The sequence below is a fragment of the Rhineura floridana genome, chromosome 9 (genome assembly GCF_030035675.1).
Source record: "Rhineura floridana isolate rRhiFlo1 chromosome 9, rRhiFlo1.hap2, whole genome shotgun sequence".
NCBI lineage: Eukaryota > Metazoa > Chordata > Lepidosauria > Squamata > Rhineuridae > Rhineura > Rhineura floridana.
The window spans coordinates 115,233,520-115,251,878 of NC_084488.1; positions in this window are offsets into that span (position 1 = coordinate 115,233,520).

The following is an 18,359-nucleotide window of genomic DNA, read 5'->3' on the forward strand; positions in this document are numbered from 1 at the left end:
GCAGTGGGGGGGCGGCAGGACACATGGGGCACACGTGCACACACCATCCTCACACCTCCACAGCTCTCTTCCCCTCCATTCTGCTGCCGCCTTCTCCATCCATTTTTTCTCTCTCCAGCACTCCAGCTGCGGAGACCTCCAGTGTGAGGCACATGTCTTCTGTCCACCAATCACATGAGCAGAAGACTTGCTCTTCCTCTCGCCCCTAGTAACGTCCAAATATAACGTCAGAAACGTTACAGTTACTGCTAAAAAGTAGGGAAATTGCTAGTCGTTCTATTACTAGCAAAATGTAGTGAAGTTACGCCCTCGTTACTTAAAAAAGAAACAAATTACAAGTAACTCGTTATTTTTAACGAGTTACTTCCAAGCTCTGCACATGATTTTATATATATATATATATATATAAAATATAAAAACAGAATCATAGAATAGTAGAGTTGGTAGTGGCCTATAAAGCCATCAAGTCCAACCTTTTGCTCAATGTAGGACTCCATCTTAAAGCATACCTGACAGGTGCCTGTCCATCTGCTTCTTGAATGCCTTCAGTGTTGGAGAACCCATCACCTCCCCAGGCAATTGGTTCCGTTGTCGTAGTGCTCTAACAGTTAAGAAGTTTTTCCTGATATTCAGTTGAAATCTGGGTTCCTGCAACTTGAATCCATTATTCTGTGCCCTGCACTCTGAGACAATCAAGAAGAGATCCTGGCCCTCCTCTTTGTGGCAACTTTTCAAGTACTTGAAGAGTGCTATCATATCTCCCCTCAGTCTTCTCTTTCCAAAACTAAACATATCCAGGTCTTGAAGACCTCAAGTGCCATAAACACCATTCATTTTAGTGCTGTTCTGTTTTGCTGGCAAATGGCCACCTGAGAGCATCAAAGTAATCCTCAGATATAAAAGAGAATTGTGAGAAGATGGCCCTGGATTTCCCTGTCTCTCCTCATAGGGCTTTGTTTCCAGCCCTCCTGATAAAGTTCTCCATGTCTGGGAAAAGTTACGCTAAAGTCTAGTGATCTGTTAAGGGTTTGGGTTTGCATGCAGGGAGTTTATTTATTTATTTATTACATTTATACCCCACCTTTCTTTTCATGATAGAAACCCAAGGCGGTTTACATATGGTCTCCCATTCAGGCACTGACCAGACCTGACTCTGCTTAGCTTCAGCAGGGAGCTGGCCTTATGTACCTTCAGACCATAGTCTGGGAGTTCTTGAGAAACCTTCTACACTATGCATTGGTACAGTTCAGACCTGGATTTTCCACCTCTCTGAGAACTACAATGAAGGTAAGAATGGGGAAGCCATGGTCCTCTAGATGTGGCTGGACTACAGCTCTCATCACTCCTGATCCCTGGCCATGCTGGCTGAGGCTGATGGGAGTTGGGAGTACAGCAACATCTGGAGGGCCACAAGTTCCCCATCCCTGATTAAGCGTTAATGCAGGCTATGTTTATTTATGTCTTCATGGACCCTTGTTCCAAGAACTCATTTTACTTTCAGGAGTATTGTAGAAACTGATTATGTTCTACTGAACACAAAATCCCTAAGTGGCATTCTCTGGCGTATGATTGCCTCAGATGATGGAAGCAAAAATCTGTATAATTGAGGAAAGCAAAAGCTGATCTAGGGGTTGTCAGAAGATTTTAATTGCCTCATTTTGAACCAGATCTATCATTGCCAAGCCAGAAAAAGAGAAAACAGATTATAGCCTGCCCTTGATGCTCTTCAACTTAATAGGACTGGTTTGTTCATTGTCATGCACTGTTACTTAAATTGTAGAACAGCATTAAAGAATATTTAGTTCATTTCTTATCCAGCTTTAAAGCAATTACTTGGCTGGTTAAACAATTACATTTAAATCTATTTGTGTATTACCAAAGCCTTTGTATAGATGCCATGTATATCCTTAACTCATCACCTCACTCATTAAAATTTGCCCTTCCCATGGAATCAACCCAAATTTTAGATCAGGGTAGCCAACATGGCACCTCCCAGATGTTGTTGGACCAAGCTTCCAGTGTCCCTGAACACTGGCCATGCTGTCGAGGGCTGATGGGAATCCTAGGCTCCATATGCATATACATTTAAGGCAATATTATCCCATTTCAAAAAGTTGTGGCTTTCCCCCAAAGAATCCTGGGAAGGGTAGTTTGTGAAGGGTACTGAGTGTTGTTGGGAGACAGTTCTGGTCTCCACACTTCAAGAAGGATGCAGACAAACTGGAACAGGTTCAGAGGAGGGCAACAAGGATGATCAGGGGACTAGAAATCAGGCCCTATGAAGAGAGACTTAAAGAACTGGGCATGTTTAGCCTGTAGAAGAGAAGATTGAGGGGAGATATGATAGCACTCTTCAAGTACATGAAAGGTTGTCACACAGAGGAGGGCCGGGATCTCTACTCGATCGTCCCAGACTGCAGGACACGGAATAATGGGCTCAAGTTGCAAGAAGCCAGATTTCAACTGAACATCAGGAAAAACTTCCTAACTGTTAGAGCCATATGACAATGGAACCAATTCCCTAGAGAGGTAGTGGGCTCTCCGACACTGGAGGCATTCAAGAGGCAGCTGGACAGCCATCTGTCGGGAATGCTTTGATTTGGATTTCTGCATTGAGCAGGGGGTTGGACTCGATGGCCTCATAGGCCCCTTCCAACTCTACTATTCTATGATTCTATTCTATGATTCTAAGACACCTATTCCGCTCACTGAACTACAATCCTAGGAGTGGTTTAACAATCAGTCAGTTTTCCCAGGGAATTCCCAGGGCAGAGACAACCATCTGATCGTCCCTTCCCTTCTCGGGAGGAGATCCTGCAAAAACCAGTAGCTGCCTTCACAAGGATGGAATTCCTGCCTTTGGATGCAGACTGTGGGGGTCTGCTTTGCAAGCAGCTTCCCCAACGAGCATCACCCCACAGGATTTAATGAATCCTCTGGGCTGCAGGGGCCAGCTTCACAATCCCTTTCTTGGTGCTTGCACAGCAGCACCACACAGGATTGAATCTTCCTGTTCACAGTGTGGTGTGGCTCCCCTCCTGACCGTATGTTTAATTAGGGGTTTAACCCCCCTAATTAAACATTAGCCCTGCCCCTAGATTGATTTGGGCTCGGATCTGGGTCAGTTGTCCCCAGGTCACCCTGGGTTGGGTGTAGGGGGCTGTGGACAGCCCTAATAGCTTTATCCTTGATGAAGTCATCTAATTCTCTTTTAAAGCCATCCAAATTGGTAGCCAGAAAGCTTATTAATGGTATCTCTACTTCCCTTCCACGCAGTTGGGAGAATTCTTCTTTACTGATAATGATTACAGAGGCATTTGTATTTTTGACTGGAGTTAACCTTCTAACTAACAACCTGCCACTCACTTCTAGCTGTGTCATTGCACATTAACCTTGCTCCACAAGCTCTCCCCTTAGAGAGCAGCTGATTAGTGCTGCATCTTTTTTCCCCTGGTGTGCTGGATTATCAATTTGTTGCAAAGGCCCCAAGTATTCTAATTGGTTGAACCATCGCAAGTGCAAATGAAAGCACTGATTGCTATCAAGGGGAAACGAGCCAGAGCTAGTCCCAAATTAAGCCACATGAACAGCAGCCAGGAAATCGGTGGACAGGAAGGGAAGCAGAGAGATTGTTATAGTAGCGGCACTAATCAATTACAAAATAATGCCACTTTTGACTGCATTTATAAAGGCACCTTACTGAGTCTGTGAGCTGATTCCCCCCTCCATCTAGGGTTGCCAGGTGTCCGATTTTCATGAGTTTGTGGGGGTCCTCTCTGGGTCCCTCACTTTAATCTTTGGCTCTTAGCGTTCATATTTTTAAAAAAATAATTTTCTAGGTTGTCTGGTTCAAAAGATATAAACCAAAATGTCAGCAGCCCCCCACCCCTCGCAACTTCTGTTAGTACACGGTGCTCTAATCCCTGTCCTTTCAGGTTTTTAGCCAAATAGAGAAGTCAGGGTTGTGATTGACAATATTTGTTCTCCCCCCACCCCAAGGCAATAGCTAAACCCACAGTTTCCTTTTCCTACTTGTCTCACATGAGGAATTCAGTAAATATATGGTTTCATCAACTATGTATGTTATGTAGTATAAACAGTACTTTCTCTGTACAGGATTGGGTATTGCTTCTGAATAAACATGCATAGGATTGTACTACAACAGAAGTTCACAGCAGAGTCTTGGTAGGCATAAAAGTGTACATGCAGGGTTTTTTAATTACTTGCAAAAATGGCATATTATACATTTTATCTTTCAAATAATTTTTAAACATAATTTTAAAAAGTGTACATGATGCAGTGTTATACTTGTCTAATTAAGGAGTCAAACAAGTTTAAATTTTAATGGACTGTTGAAGAGGGCAGTTTATTTTTCTTATTCATAACCTGTTTGGAAATCCTTTCCAATATGAAGCTTTTCTGGGAGTAAAGCTGCAATGTTAATTGCACATACCTAGGAGTTAACCCCATTGAATTCAGTAGGACTTACTTTTGAGTAGACATGGTAAGGATTATGCTGAAAATCAATGGGACTTTTGTGTGAACATAGAAAAGGATTGTGTTGTAAATCTTCCTCTACCCCTCTGATTCTATTTTTTTAAGCAGCTAGGCAGGGCTTACTCAGTCTCATTGCTTTTATTTGGCAGGAAACTAATACTTAAAAAAAATGTTTTGCTATGGCCAACTGGTTTTGACAACAAACTATTATATGGGGTGTACAGGTGGGCCCCGCTTATATGGCAGGTTCTGTTCTGGACCCCCCCCGTAAAGCAGAAATCTCCATAAAGTGGAACCCCATGGAGTATAATGGGGTGCATCACGCGAAAATGCCACAAAAGCGCAAAAATCGGCTTTAAAATGGGGAATGAAAGCCACCGCATTAGCAGAACGCTGGGAAGCGATGCGCCGGTAAGCGGGGTCCTACTGTATGTATTTTTACATCTTCAGTGTGTGTGTATATGGAATATTTCCAACAACCCTGTGAGATAGAGTTGGAAACCAAGGCAGCACACAAGAAGAAATAAAGCCATTTAAAATCCAACAATCATAAAACAAGTATAAAACAGTTGCAAAACAGCGGCATGATTCTGAATTTTGGATTGGGTGAGTGAAGTTCCTTATCGGTGAATTGCAGTCCTGTGCATGCTTCCCTGTTTGACTAAGCCTCATTGAATACATTGGGACTTACATCTGAGTAAACATGCATAGGATTGCACTATAAATATCTTCACAGGTTGTGTAAATAATAAACATCTTTGACATTCATGCTTATATAAATATTTCTTCATACTATGTCTTGATACGTATCTGATTTCACACTATGGTTGTAAATTATTATTTACAAATTGCTTCCTCTACATTTTAAGTGTACCCTTCTTCCTTGGGGTGATCATGGTCCCCCTCTATCGCTTTTACCCTAAGGGGCAGATGCGTAGCCCATGGGCACCCAGTAAACTTTGTAGCTTATTTCCATTTTAAAATTTAATTAAAATGATTTATATGCAGGCACAGTTTATGAAGTAATGCAGATCCACACAATACATTTAAAGCACATCCAACTTGCATTTAAAGCACATGATTTCCCCAAAAGAATCCTGGGAAGTGTAGTTTCCCCCTCACAGTTATTGTTCTCACCACCCTTAACAAACTACAGTTCCCATGATTCTGTGGTGGGATTCATGTGTTTCAAATATATGTTGAATGTGCTTTAAATGTACGGTGTGGATCTGCCCTAGTATGCTATGCATTCATTAGTGAACTGAAAAGACCAATTTTAAAAGATATGTTTTTAAACAGGCTGTAGCTCAGTGGTAGGTCACATGCTTTGCATGCAAAGGTCCAAAATCCAATCTCTGGAAGAGACTATTCCCTGGAATCCTGGAGAGCCAATGCTAGTCCATGTAAGCAGTACTGAGCTAGATTGTACCAAATGGCCTGACTCAGTATTATTATTATTATTATTATTATTATTATTATTATTAATATTATATTATATTATATTATATTATATTATATTATATTATATTATATTATATTATATTATATTATATTATATTATATTATATTATATTTATTAGTCACCCATCTGGCTGGTTGACCAGCCACTCTGGGCGATGTACAAGATAAAATACATTGAACATTAAAAATTAAAATTTAAGAACCCAACAGTAAAACTTAACCCATTCCAAAGGCCTGCCGGAAAAGCCAAGTCTTCAAAGTCCGGCGGAAGCTCATCATAGAAGGGGCATGGCGGAGATCATTTGGGAGAGAGTTCCATAGGGTGGGGGCCACTATTGAAAAGGCCCTCCCTCTGGTCCTCACCAGCCTAGCTGTCTTAACCGGTCGGATCGAGAGAAGGTCTTCTGAGGCTGATCTTGTTGAGCGGCATCCCTGCGGATGCTGGAGGCGCTCCTTCAGATAGACTGGTCCAAAACCGTATAGGGATTTAAAGGTTAAAACCAACACCTTGAATTGGGCTCGGTAAGCAACCGGTATCCAGTGTAACTCCATTAACACTGGAGTGATATGGTCCTGCCGGCAGCTGCCTTTGATCAGACGAGCCACTGCATTCTGTACCAGTTGCAACTTCCGGACCGTTTTCAAGGGTAACCCCACGTAGAGCGCATTACAGTAGTCTAGGCAAGAGGTGACCAGGGCATGTACTACTGGTGGGAGCAGATGGTTGGGAAGGTAGGGGCGCAGCCTCCATATCAGATGGAGTTGATACAGCGCCGCCCAGCTCACAGCCGAAACCTGAGCCTCCATGGACAGCTGGGAATCAAGGATGACCCCCAGGCTGCGGACCTGGTCTTTTAGGGGCAAACAAACCCCATTAAGCACCAGGTCTATATCCCCCAACCTTCCCTTGTCTCCCACAAACAGTACCTCGGTTTTGTCTGGATTCAGTTTCAGCTTATTCCTCCCCATCCAGCCACTCACCGACTCCAGGCACTTGGACAGGGTTTCTACAGCCAACCTTGGTGAAGATTTAAATGAGAGATAGAGCCGTGTGTCATCCGCATACCAATGACACTGCAGCCCAAATCTCCTGATGATCGCCCCCAGCGGCTTAATATAGATGTTAAACAACATCGGAGAGAGGATGGAACCCTGTGGCACCCCGCAAGTGACAGGCCAAGGGTCCAAAATCTCCTCCTCCAATGCTACTCTTTGGTACCTACCGGAGAGGAAGGAGTGGAACCACTGCCATACAGTGCCTCCCACGCCTAACCTCTCCAGGCGGTCCAAGAGGATACCGTGGTCAACGGTATCAAAAGCCGCTGAGAGATCAAGGAAGGTGCCTTTGCACCTATCCCATGCCCTCCTCATATCATCTACCAAGGCAACCAATGCTGTTTCAGTCCCATGTCCAGGCCTGAAACCCGATTGAAATGGATCCAGATAATCTGCTTCCTCCAAGTGCACTTGCAACTGCTTTGCCACCACCCGCTCAGTTGCCTTGCCTAAGAATGGCAAGTTTGAAACTGGGCAGAAGTTATTCAAATCTCGAGGGTCCAAGGAGGACTTCTTTAAGAGTGGTTTTATTATTGCCTCCTTGAGCGCTGATGGCATTACTCCCTGTTCAAGTGAAGCATTTACCACCAGCTTGATCTCCTCGCCCAGTTTATCTTTACAGCTCATAATGAGCCATGATGGGCAAGGATCAAGTACGCACGTGGTTGGCTTTAAGGTTGAAAGCACCTTGTCCACTTCATCAGAAGGAAGAAGCTGGAACCGATCCCACATCACCAGAGCAGCACTGGTCACCTCTGGCTCACTCACTGTATCCACAGCGTACGGAATAGCACTTTTGATACGATCAATTTTCTCCGTGAAGTGCTTTGCAAATTCGTCACAGGTGACCTTATCATGTTCCATCGGTTCCGGAGCAACTGGACCGACCAGGCTCCGGACCACTTGGAACAGTCTCCTAGAACAGTCTCCTGGGACAGTATAAAAGAGGAAAGAGACCCAAGGGCCACAGTGACTCAGAAATTTATACATTTTATTTACATTTATATACTGCTTTATTGAAAAAAACCTCAAAGCAGTTATAGACAAAATTTAAACAATAAAATTATTGGCAAAAACACTTAAAGACAGGTATTTAAAAACATTCAAAATAAGAAAACCAACACTGAGTTAAAAACAGATAAAAAACATAATAGCTTCTACATGCCTGTGTAGGCTTACCTAAACAAAAATGTTTTAGCAGGTGCCAAAATGAGTACAATGAAGTCTCTTGCCTAATGTCAATAGGCAGGGAGTTCCAAAGTGTAGATGCTGCCCCAATAAAGGATTGATTTCTTACAAGCACACCTTGAACTTTGCCGATTACGCAAGTTGTTTATGACTTATGGCAACCCTATGAATCTTTTTTGGGTAGATTCATAGGGTTTTCATGGTAAGAGGTATTCAGAAGTGGTTTACAACTGCCTACCTCTAAGCCTATGGCACCCAGTATTCAGAGCTTGGAAAAGTTACTTTTTTGAACTACAACTCCCATCAGCCCAATCCAGTGGCCATGCTGGCTGGGGCTGATGGGAGTTGTAGTTCAAAAAAGTAACTTTTCCAAGCTCCGCTAGTATTCCCCGGTGGTCTCCCATCCAAGTACTAACCAGGCCTGACCCAGCTTAGCTTCTGAGATCAGACGAGATTGGGCGTGTTCAGGGTAGTATGGCCCTAAGCCTAATTCATGTAACTCATTCAATTTGCACTTCCTGAAGCAATGGATGAATAAAAACTGAGCTATCCGTTTCTCCACATTCCACAGTGATGCATACAAATATGTGCATATTCAGGGAAAGCATGATACAAATGCATATATTCATAAAAAAATTACACACATGCATTATATTAGGCAGATTTGCATATAAAATGTGTCTATTAGCAGAAATGCATGCTAGAATGCTGATTAAGTTCTGTAAGGACTTTAAAAAAATTAAACTGATGTGGCAATGTGGTGAAACGTACTAAGGCGCCATCTGCACTGTACATTTAAAGCACTATTATACCACATTAAACAGCCATGACTTCACCCAAAGAATCATGGGGGCCGTAGTTTGTAAAGGATACTTGAGAGTTGTTAGGAGACCCCTATTTCCCTTATAGAGCTACAATTTCCAGAGTTCCCTGGGAAGAAGAATTGACTGTTAATTCTGCAATCTCCTAACAATTCTCAGCATCTTTAACAAACAACACTTCCTAGGATTCTTTGGGGGAAGCCAGGACTGTTTAAAGCAGCATAAGAGTGGTTAAAATGAATCCTGCAAATGGGGTCTCAGACTGGGAAAATGAAAAATGAAGACAAATGAAAACTGACAGATTTGCCCATTCCCTACCTGTACCGACCTGAGAAACAAATTGATGTGATGCTCTACTAGAATGTCAAAAGGACATTAATATGTATTCTACATTCCCCACTTGGTGTATCACTTCAGTTAAGGGTGCTGCTGAACATTAATTAATAGTCTTCTTGAGGTGAGAGGCAGTGTCTGGTTCATTTCCCTTCCAAGCTGCCCTCTGAACTAACAAACATTTCAACATGTCACCTGCTAGGGGAACATTTCCACCCCTCCTCCTCTTTCTCTGTTTTACTCAGAAGGGAATATGCTAATTCTTCTGGGTATATCAACTGTAGCCACAAACTCCTTAATGAGCAAAGCAGCAATGCTTAATTGTTCTGTGTATCTCTGTGGTGTCAGCCACAGCATGAACCCCTACAGGAGCCCCACATTAAGCAAAATGTGGATTTAAATGGAATCTGATTTGTCTATTTTTAAAAAACAAAGAAAACAACCCTACGATTTCCCTACAACTAGACTTTGATGGGGAGACAAAGCACTAAAACGATTTGATGGTGCACCAGCTGCTTTTGGGTAGAGCCACTAGAGACTGGTGGCTCTGACGTCAGTGGGGCAGTGAATCCACTCTGGGTTTTAGTCTGAACTTTCAAGGAGCTGTCCAAGGTGCTTTTGCTGGGTAGAGCAGAAGGGGTGGAAGAAAGACACTATGGACTCAGATCTCGGTGTTACAGTCCTTTTTTAACATCATTTTCAGATCCTGTGTAGGAAGCACAGCCAAGTAATGCCATCATGGTCAGGCAGCAGGAGATGTGAAAAGCCTTCAATTGGAGGCCCTAAAGAGCTGCTGCCAGTCAGAGTGGATAATACCAAGCTTGATGGACAAACAGTCTGACTTGGTATGAGGCAGTTTCCTATGTTCCAAATGCAGTTATACCATACTTAGGGATGGAGGAGAAATTCAATTCATTTTGCATTTAAAGGCAAACCTTTCTAATTCACACTTTTTGAAACAATACAAAAACTGTAACACAGCCACCCTCTGAAATTCAGTTTCCTGAATTTTGCAATGCAGTTCTCGAGCTAAGTAATGCGTACAAAAGTGCATAGAATTAAGGTAAAACGTGTATAAAAATACATACTATTAGCGGACATAATACAGCTCCCCTACAAATTTATTCTATATAGATGGTATAGCACAGTGGGGAGGAGAGCCTGGCTGGGAGTCCAGAGTCTGTGAGTTCAAATCCCCGCTTGTGTCTCCTGGGTGTCAAGGGCCAGCTAAAGATCACCCCCCCCCAGTGAGTGGCTCAGGAGTGATGTGCCCTGCCACCTGTACAGCCGTGGGCAAGCTGCAGAGTCCCACAGAGCCCAGTTGCCCCCCAGCTGGCAGTTGTGGACAAGGAAGGGGCTGGCTTGTGCAGCTGTGGCAAGCTGAGCAGGCTCTAGCCAGCTGGGGAGGACTAGCCTTAGAGGGAGGCAATGGTAACCCCCCTCTGAATACTGCTTGCTATGAAATCCCTATTCATAGGTTTGCCATAAGTCGGGATCGAATTCAAGGCAGTCCCTTTCCATTTCAGCAGACATAGCATCCAAAAATGCATTATATTAAGGGAAATTGCTTTGCAAAATATGTATATTAGGCAACATTGCAAACAAAAATGTGAATATAAGGAGAAATGCACACTAAAATGCTGATGCATTTTCATGAGGACTTGTTTTTTTAAAAAAATGTGTATTAATGCAGAAATGTGGCACAGTTAAGACTGCAAAAATGAGGATCTGAGAGAAACCAAAACTGACAGATCTGTCCATCCATATCTCTGAATACCAGTTGCTGTGGAGACAATGAAGGACATGGAGGACATGGAGAAATCATCAGTCTGGCCACTGTGGGAAGCGTATGCTTGCCTAACAGAGCCATCGGGGTGGCTTACAACTATGGGGAAAACCCCCCAATAAAAGCACTCTACAAACAACTGAGTGAGAGAGCAGAGTGAAATTAGACTACAGGGACAAACAACATATTTTCTTTGTCTTCACTTAAAAAGGTTTTTTCAAGTAGATTAGCAATACTTCCTAGGATTATCCACACACACACACACACACTCATCCCTCCTGAGACTTGACTTTTATGTTCAGCCAGAGCAATCAGATCAGAAGGATCAGCAAGATCTTTAGTTGGAGGGACACTGACTGGCCACATGGGAGAAAGACAAACAACATCTGTTAATGTGATAATTCAAACTATTGCCAGTAAAAAGAAGGAGGAATTGCAACTGATTTTTCCCTTGGAGGAAATGAGCTGTTAGGCAGGCCCCTCTAGGTAAAAAGGGAAAAAATGAATAAAAAAGGGGGGTAGGGAAGCAAATCTTTTTTCTGAAGCAACAAGAAGTCTACTCATCATAGGGTTGCCAGGTTCATAGCCTGAGACTGATGCTGTATCTTTAGGAGAAGAGAAAGTCAGCCAAGTGCAGGTGTTCTTGCAACCTTGTAATGGGAAAAACCACAAGGTAGAATTCTCCCTTCCCCCTGCACAACTTTGAAAGATACAGAAGACCTCTTGGAGGCTGGGCCTGGCAACTAAGAGGTCTTCTGTGTCTTTAAATTGGCTATTGGCCTGATCCAGCAGGCTCGTCTTACATTCTTTCAATCAAGCACTTTGTACATTTTCTGAATAAATAAATCTTGGATATGCAGTATTGTCCAGAAACAAAATGAGGCTCAAAGGGAAACATTTTTCACATCTGGTACCCTGCCTAAGTTCTGATTTGAGTCTCTCTCCCCGCATTTCCCAGCAACTCCAGCGAAGGATGCAGCAAAGCTAAATGTTGGTGTTGCAATTCAGGACAGAAAATCTGTATGCAGAAGTGTCTCTCAGTGTCTTTAGCAAATGATTGCAGGCTGTCTTATCATGTTCTTCTTTCACTAGAGATGTGATGGATTGATCCTGCAACCTTTTGTATATGATGTATGTACCCCAACAATACTCCCTCCAGAGCTTGGAAAAGTTACTTTTTAAAACTACAGCTCCCATCAGTCCCAGCCAGCAAGGCCAGCAGATTGGGCTGATGGGAGTTGTAGTTCAAAAAAGTAACTTTTCCAAACTCTGCCCCTTACCCTGCCATAATGGTGCAGAACCTTTGGCTTTCCAGATATCATTGGACTCTAACTCCTATTAGCCAAAGCCACCGTGGCCCAATGGTCAGACATAATGGGAGCTGCAGTCCAACAAGCATGTTTGGGAGCATTGGATCAGGCCAGTCTGTTGGGAAAAGTGGGTCAAATGAATTCTTCCCACATCACTAGCAGAGAGCTTAGGGATTAAGCACATCCTTAGGACCTTAGAACTTTTATAAAAGTACCAAAATGCAAGAACCTACAGCCGAGGGCTGGGGAACATGTGACCTTCCAAATATTGTTGGATGCAACTTCCATCAGCCCCAACCAGCATAGCCAGTGACCAGGGATGATGGGACTTGGAGTCCAACAACATCTGAAGGGCCACAGCTATCACCATCCTTGCTTCTTCATGACTCAGTCTGGGAGCTTCCTTGTCTACATAGTGCCTAGTGGTAGGGATGTGCTAGAATTCTGTCCAATTCAGATTTGGTACTGAATTTTCCAATAATTTGCTTATTTGCTATCATTTCTTATTGGATTTTTGTGTAGTAATGTTCCACGGCTATTTTCAAAAAACAGATTTGTTGTTGTTTTTAAAAAATCATGTTTAAAATATCAATATTATTATTGACATTTTATTGACATTTCCTTCAATTTATTGATATTTCCTTTCAACATATTGATATTCCCTTTCAACATATTGATATTCCCTTTCAAAATGTCAAAAAAGCAGTGGCTTGTGGGCAAAGAATGAACTTGAATTGATTCCAGCCTGTTAGGTCGACTGAATGCTTTTAAATTGACACTGACCCTAACTACGGGTGAACCACCTGAGATTTCAGAGAGGAATAAAAAATAGGGTTGAATCCAGATTTCTCAGAAAACATTTTTGTCTGAGAAAATGTGTGAAATTCTTCTTTTTCTCACTCCCTTAGAAAAAGGCTACTTGAATGGAAAGAATTCAAATACTTTCCTCCATTTTTTTAATGGCAGCTCTGGAATGATGCTAGGTCTGGGGCATTGTGGAGAATGCAAAACAGTGGCCAGGTGGTCAGTACAGTTGGTGCACCTGCCATTTGCATCAGCAAAAAAAAAAAAAAAGACCTTAGAGGGAAATGAAGCTGTGCTACTATTAATGGTGAGCTCCACCACTGTTAACAGAATTTCTCCTCTCACTGAAGATGTTTGGTAAAATTCCCTCCATTTCTCTGCACCAGAAATAGAGTAGGCCAGAAGGGATGGGGGATACATTTGATTCACTTCAAATTTAACACTGAATTCATCAAATTTGCAATTTCCGAAACATCATGAGAATCGAAACAAGCCATCCTTCAAAATTCACACTTATCCAAATTTTGCAGTGCAGTTCATGTTTACAAAAATGCACATGTTAAGGTAAAGTGTGCATGTAAATGCATATATTAGTGAAAATAATATACAAAAATACATCATAAGGAGAAATCGCTTGCAAAAATATGTATATTAGTCAAAATTGCAAGGAAAATGGGTTTATTAGTTTATTTGCACTAATATTGTGAAGAATTTCCAAGAGGATTTTTTTTTTTTAAAGTGCAAATTGTTATGTAAATGTGGAAAACTGAATTTAAGACTGGAAAAATGAAGAATTGAGAGAACTGAAATTGACAGATCCTTCCATCCCTAATGAGGTGTAACCAATGCAGCACCTAACATAGTAACTTATACTGAGTCAAATTGCTAGTCTGTCTAGCTTATTTATTTATTTATTGAATTTATATCCCACCTTTCCTCACAGGAGCAGCTCAGGATGGCAAACAAAAGCACTAAAACCACTCTAAAATATCTTTTTTAAAAACTAGTTAAATTATGGGTTTCTCGAAGAATCAATTCTAATTTCAGTTTGTAAGGCTGCATTTCATTTAAAGATACCAAACAATGTTGCTTTAGGATGGTGTAATAAAATTACTCTTCATTCTTCCTCATTATTGCTTTTTTCCTCTTTCTAAGATACTGTTTTATGTGTTACTTCACTGTCTTTATCATACTGTATTGGTGTGTAAAAGTTATTTTAAAATAACGAGAAAGGTATAATTCAAGGGCCTACAATAGGGTTCCTTACCACCTTTGCTTGCTAGCTGGACTCCTATGTCTTTAAGAACTGGGGGAGGAACAGAAAACAGCTGGTACAACTTTCCCCATCACCACATCTGAGGTGGATGGAAAAGTTTCACCTGCAGAATTTCTGCTTATGCCACATCTGATAAAGCCACAGACAAAAAAATCTCTGCAAGGTGATTTTGGCCAATGTGAAGTTGGGATACTATTATGGTTTAGCTAAGCCCTATTGAAAATCCTATTTTCAGTCTCTTTTAGTGCCATCCTATATATATCTACTCTGAAGTAAATTTCATTATTTTCAATGGGCTTATCCTCTGGCCACTGTGTACTACATGTATAGAATGGGAGTCTCTCTCTATCTCATACACGCACACCATTCCCAAGCTAGCGTTGCCAGGCTCAGGGCCTGAGAATGATTCTGTATCGTTAAGAGAAGAGAAAATTCAGCCAAGTGCAGGTGTTCTTGCAACACTGTAATGGGAAAAACCACAAGGTGAAATTCTCCCTTCCCCCTGCACAACTTTGAAAGATGGAGAAGACCTCTTGGTTGCCAGGCCCAGCCTCCAAGAGGTCTTCTGTATCTTTAAAAGTTGTGCAGGGGGAAGGGAGAATTTCACCTTGTGGTTTTTCCCATTACAGGGTTGCAAGAAAACCTGCACTTGGCTGAATTTTCTCTTTTCTTAAAGATACAGAATCATTCTCAGGCCCTGAGCCAGGCAACCCAATTCCCAACTGTTCATGAACTGCCTGCTTTCCACAGCTGACAGAACACATCCACTTATGGACAGACACGTTTTGTTTCTCTGCAGTTGACCTACAGTTTCACAGGACTCCTTGGACATGCAAATAAAGTCCCATTGTTTTCTACAGTGGATTCAGGATTTCATTCCATAGTTAAGACAGGATGTTATGAATCACATTTCTATCTCACTGTTCCTCTACAGAGGTATATATTCAGATTTCCACCCTTTATCTTTACAACAACTATGTGAGGTAGGTTTAATGAAGACACTGTGTTTTCCCTGAACCTGCCAAGCGATATGAATGGCCTAGTGTGAACTGTGAAGTCAGGCAGGTCCAGCACAGGCTGACTGGGAGCAACCCATCGATGAAGGGCAGCAAATTATCAATTACATATTTTATTTTTATCACAATGCAGGGGGTGGGGGGCATCCATATGATTTGAACAGCCTCTAAAGTTGAGTTTCCCCAGTCTTAATCAAGCACTCTATTTAATGCACTTCACTGAATACACTTTATTTTGAGTAAACATACATGGTGAGGAAACTCTTCCAGCATGAGGACCATGTTCCCTCTTGGACAACCTTCTGGGGGCCACATGCCAGTGGTGGGTAGGGCCAGAGTCTAAAGTGGGCAGAGCAAGTAATGATAATCTGTTACAGTAGGCTAGTTTCTACACACCCTCACACACACCCTTCTCTATCCTTCATCTTTGTTATGTGCCTTCAAGTCGATTACGACTTATAGCGACCTTATGAATCAGCGACCTCCAAGAGCATCTGTGGTGAACCACCCTGTTCAGATCTTGTAAGTTCAGGTCTGTGGCTTCCTTTATGGAATCAATCCATCTCTTGTTTGGCCTTCCTCTTTTTCTACTCCCTTCTGTTTTCCCCAGCATTATTGTCTTTTCTTGTGTGCTCAGAGTTTAAGGACACATTCTAGGCAGGCAAAAAGCCTCAAGGACAGTGCAAAGCAGCATCAGTGATGGGTTTAGCCTGTGGAGGGGGTATGTCCTAGGGAGGGTCTCAAGGGCCAGTAGAAAAGCTTTTGGGCTCCAGGCCTGAGGTTCCCCACCTACATAATATAGGATCTGACTGGAAAATGTTTTCAAGGACGGTTAGCCTTTTGGTCCTGCATCAGGAGATCCCATGCAGTTGAGTTAAATGATTCTCCTGCCACCCACAACTCTGATTAGAAGCTTGTGTTAAGAAGCAACATTCCCACTGTGTAGCACCATCTGCCAACCCCACACTCACCTGCCTCTACAATGCATTAATAGTGCTTGTAAAAGCCCACCCTGAAAGCCATATCAATGTGGGATGTGGGTTAATATACATGTGTTTGAGGACATGGCAATAAAAACAGTTCAAATGTTGACTGCTTCACCTAATGACACAAGAGTATCTTTAGTGAACTCTATTAAGGGTGTACCCCCAACTATTTCTAGATATTGGCTTTTGCTTAATTTGTCTTTGGGAAATACCAGAAACCTCATTCTAAGCCGTCTAAAATAACAGTTGTTCAAAGCTTAGGGGAAACAATTGTGAAATCAATCATGCATTTGAAAACCAAATTGAAATGCCATTTTTTTGTCAGGTATGGAGACCTGTTGTGGCATAGCCTAACAACATACATTTTAAACAAATTGCTACAGGGGCCTCATATGTACTATAATTGCTTTTCATTTGAAATTATCCAAGTTTAGCTGCTGACGAGTAGAACATCCTGTGTACTTCTGAAGCCCTTTTGTCTGTTTCTGTGAATAGCTTTTTAGTTTTTTTATCACTTCTCCATGCTCTCTTTCATCATAGCAAACCCATCATTTGGTTGGCCCACCTACCCAAGCTCTGCCAGGAAATGGAAGTGTATACAATTGAACAATGCTTGCCTTTGACTTCTCTGTCATGGGACTTCCTGGATACTTGGAGGGGCAAGTGAAGGCCTTCAGGTAGCTAGGAGACCACCTCACTAACCAAAAGTGCCTGAGTGTGCCCCCGAATGGCATAGAGGAGTGCCTCCTTGAGGTAGCTGAATCTCTGTGTAGTTGTATATTTAGAGGTATTAAAACAGGGATAGGGGGGCTGATACTGTTTATTTTATTTTATTTTTTTATTAAATTTATATCCCACCCTTCCTCTCATAGGAGCCCAGGGTGGCAAACGAAAACACTAAAAACATCTTTGAAACAAAATATCTTTGAAAACATAATCTTTAAAACATCTTTAAAAATAAATCTAAAAACACTTCGAACACGGATACACACTGGGACAGATTTTATTTATTAATTAAATTTCTATCCCACCCTTCCTCCCAGAAGGAGCCCAGAGCGGTAAACAGAAACACTAAAAGCACTCTAAAACATCTTAAAAACAAAAGACTTTAAAACATATTAAGACAAAACATCTTTAAAAACATATTAAAACAAAACATCTTAAAACATTTTTTAAAAGAGGCTTTAAAAACATCTTTAAAAGCAATTCGAACACAGACACGGGCTGAGATAAGGTCTCTGCTTAAAAGGCTTGTTGAAAGAGGAAGGTCTTCAGTAGGAAAAGACAACAGAGACAGCACTTGTCTAATATTTAAGGGGAGGGAATTCCAAATGTTCAGTGCCACTACACAAAAGGTCTGCTTCCTATGTTGTGCCTAATGGATCTCCTGATAAGATGGTATCTGCAGGAGGCCCTCCCCTGCAGAGCACAGTGATCGACTGGGTATATAAGGGGTAAGACAATCTTTCAGGTATCCTGATAGCAAGCTGCATAGGGCTTTGTACACCAAAACAAGAACCTTGAACTTGTTGGACTCCAGCTCTCATCAGCCTGAGCTAGTGTGGCCAATAGATAGGCTTGGTGGGAGCAATAGCCCAACAATATCAGGAGGGCCAGAGATTTCCTATTGCTGGGTTAAGAAAAGGGTCATAGCTCAGTGGTAGAGTACATGGATTGCATGCAGAAATTCCTGTGTACAATCCCCAACATCTCCAGTTAGGGAAGCCCCCCACCCCCTGATGATGCAAATCTAGTTGCTCTAGTGCCACAACTCCACACTAGCCCTTAGGGCTGAGTACATCACTTCAGGCATCTCTTATTGAAG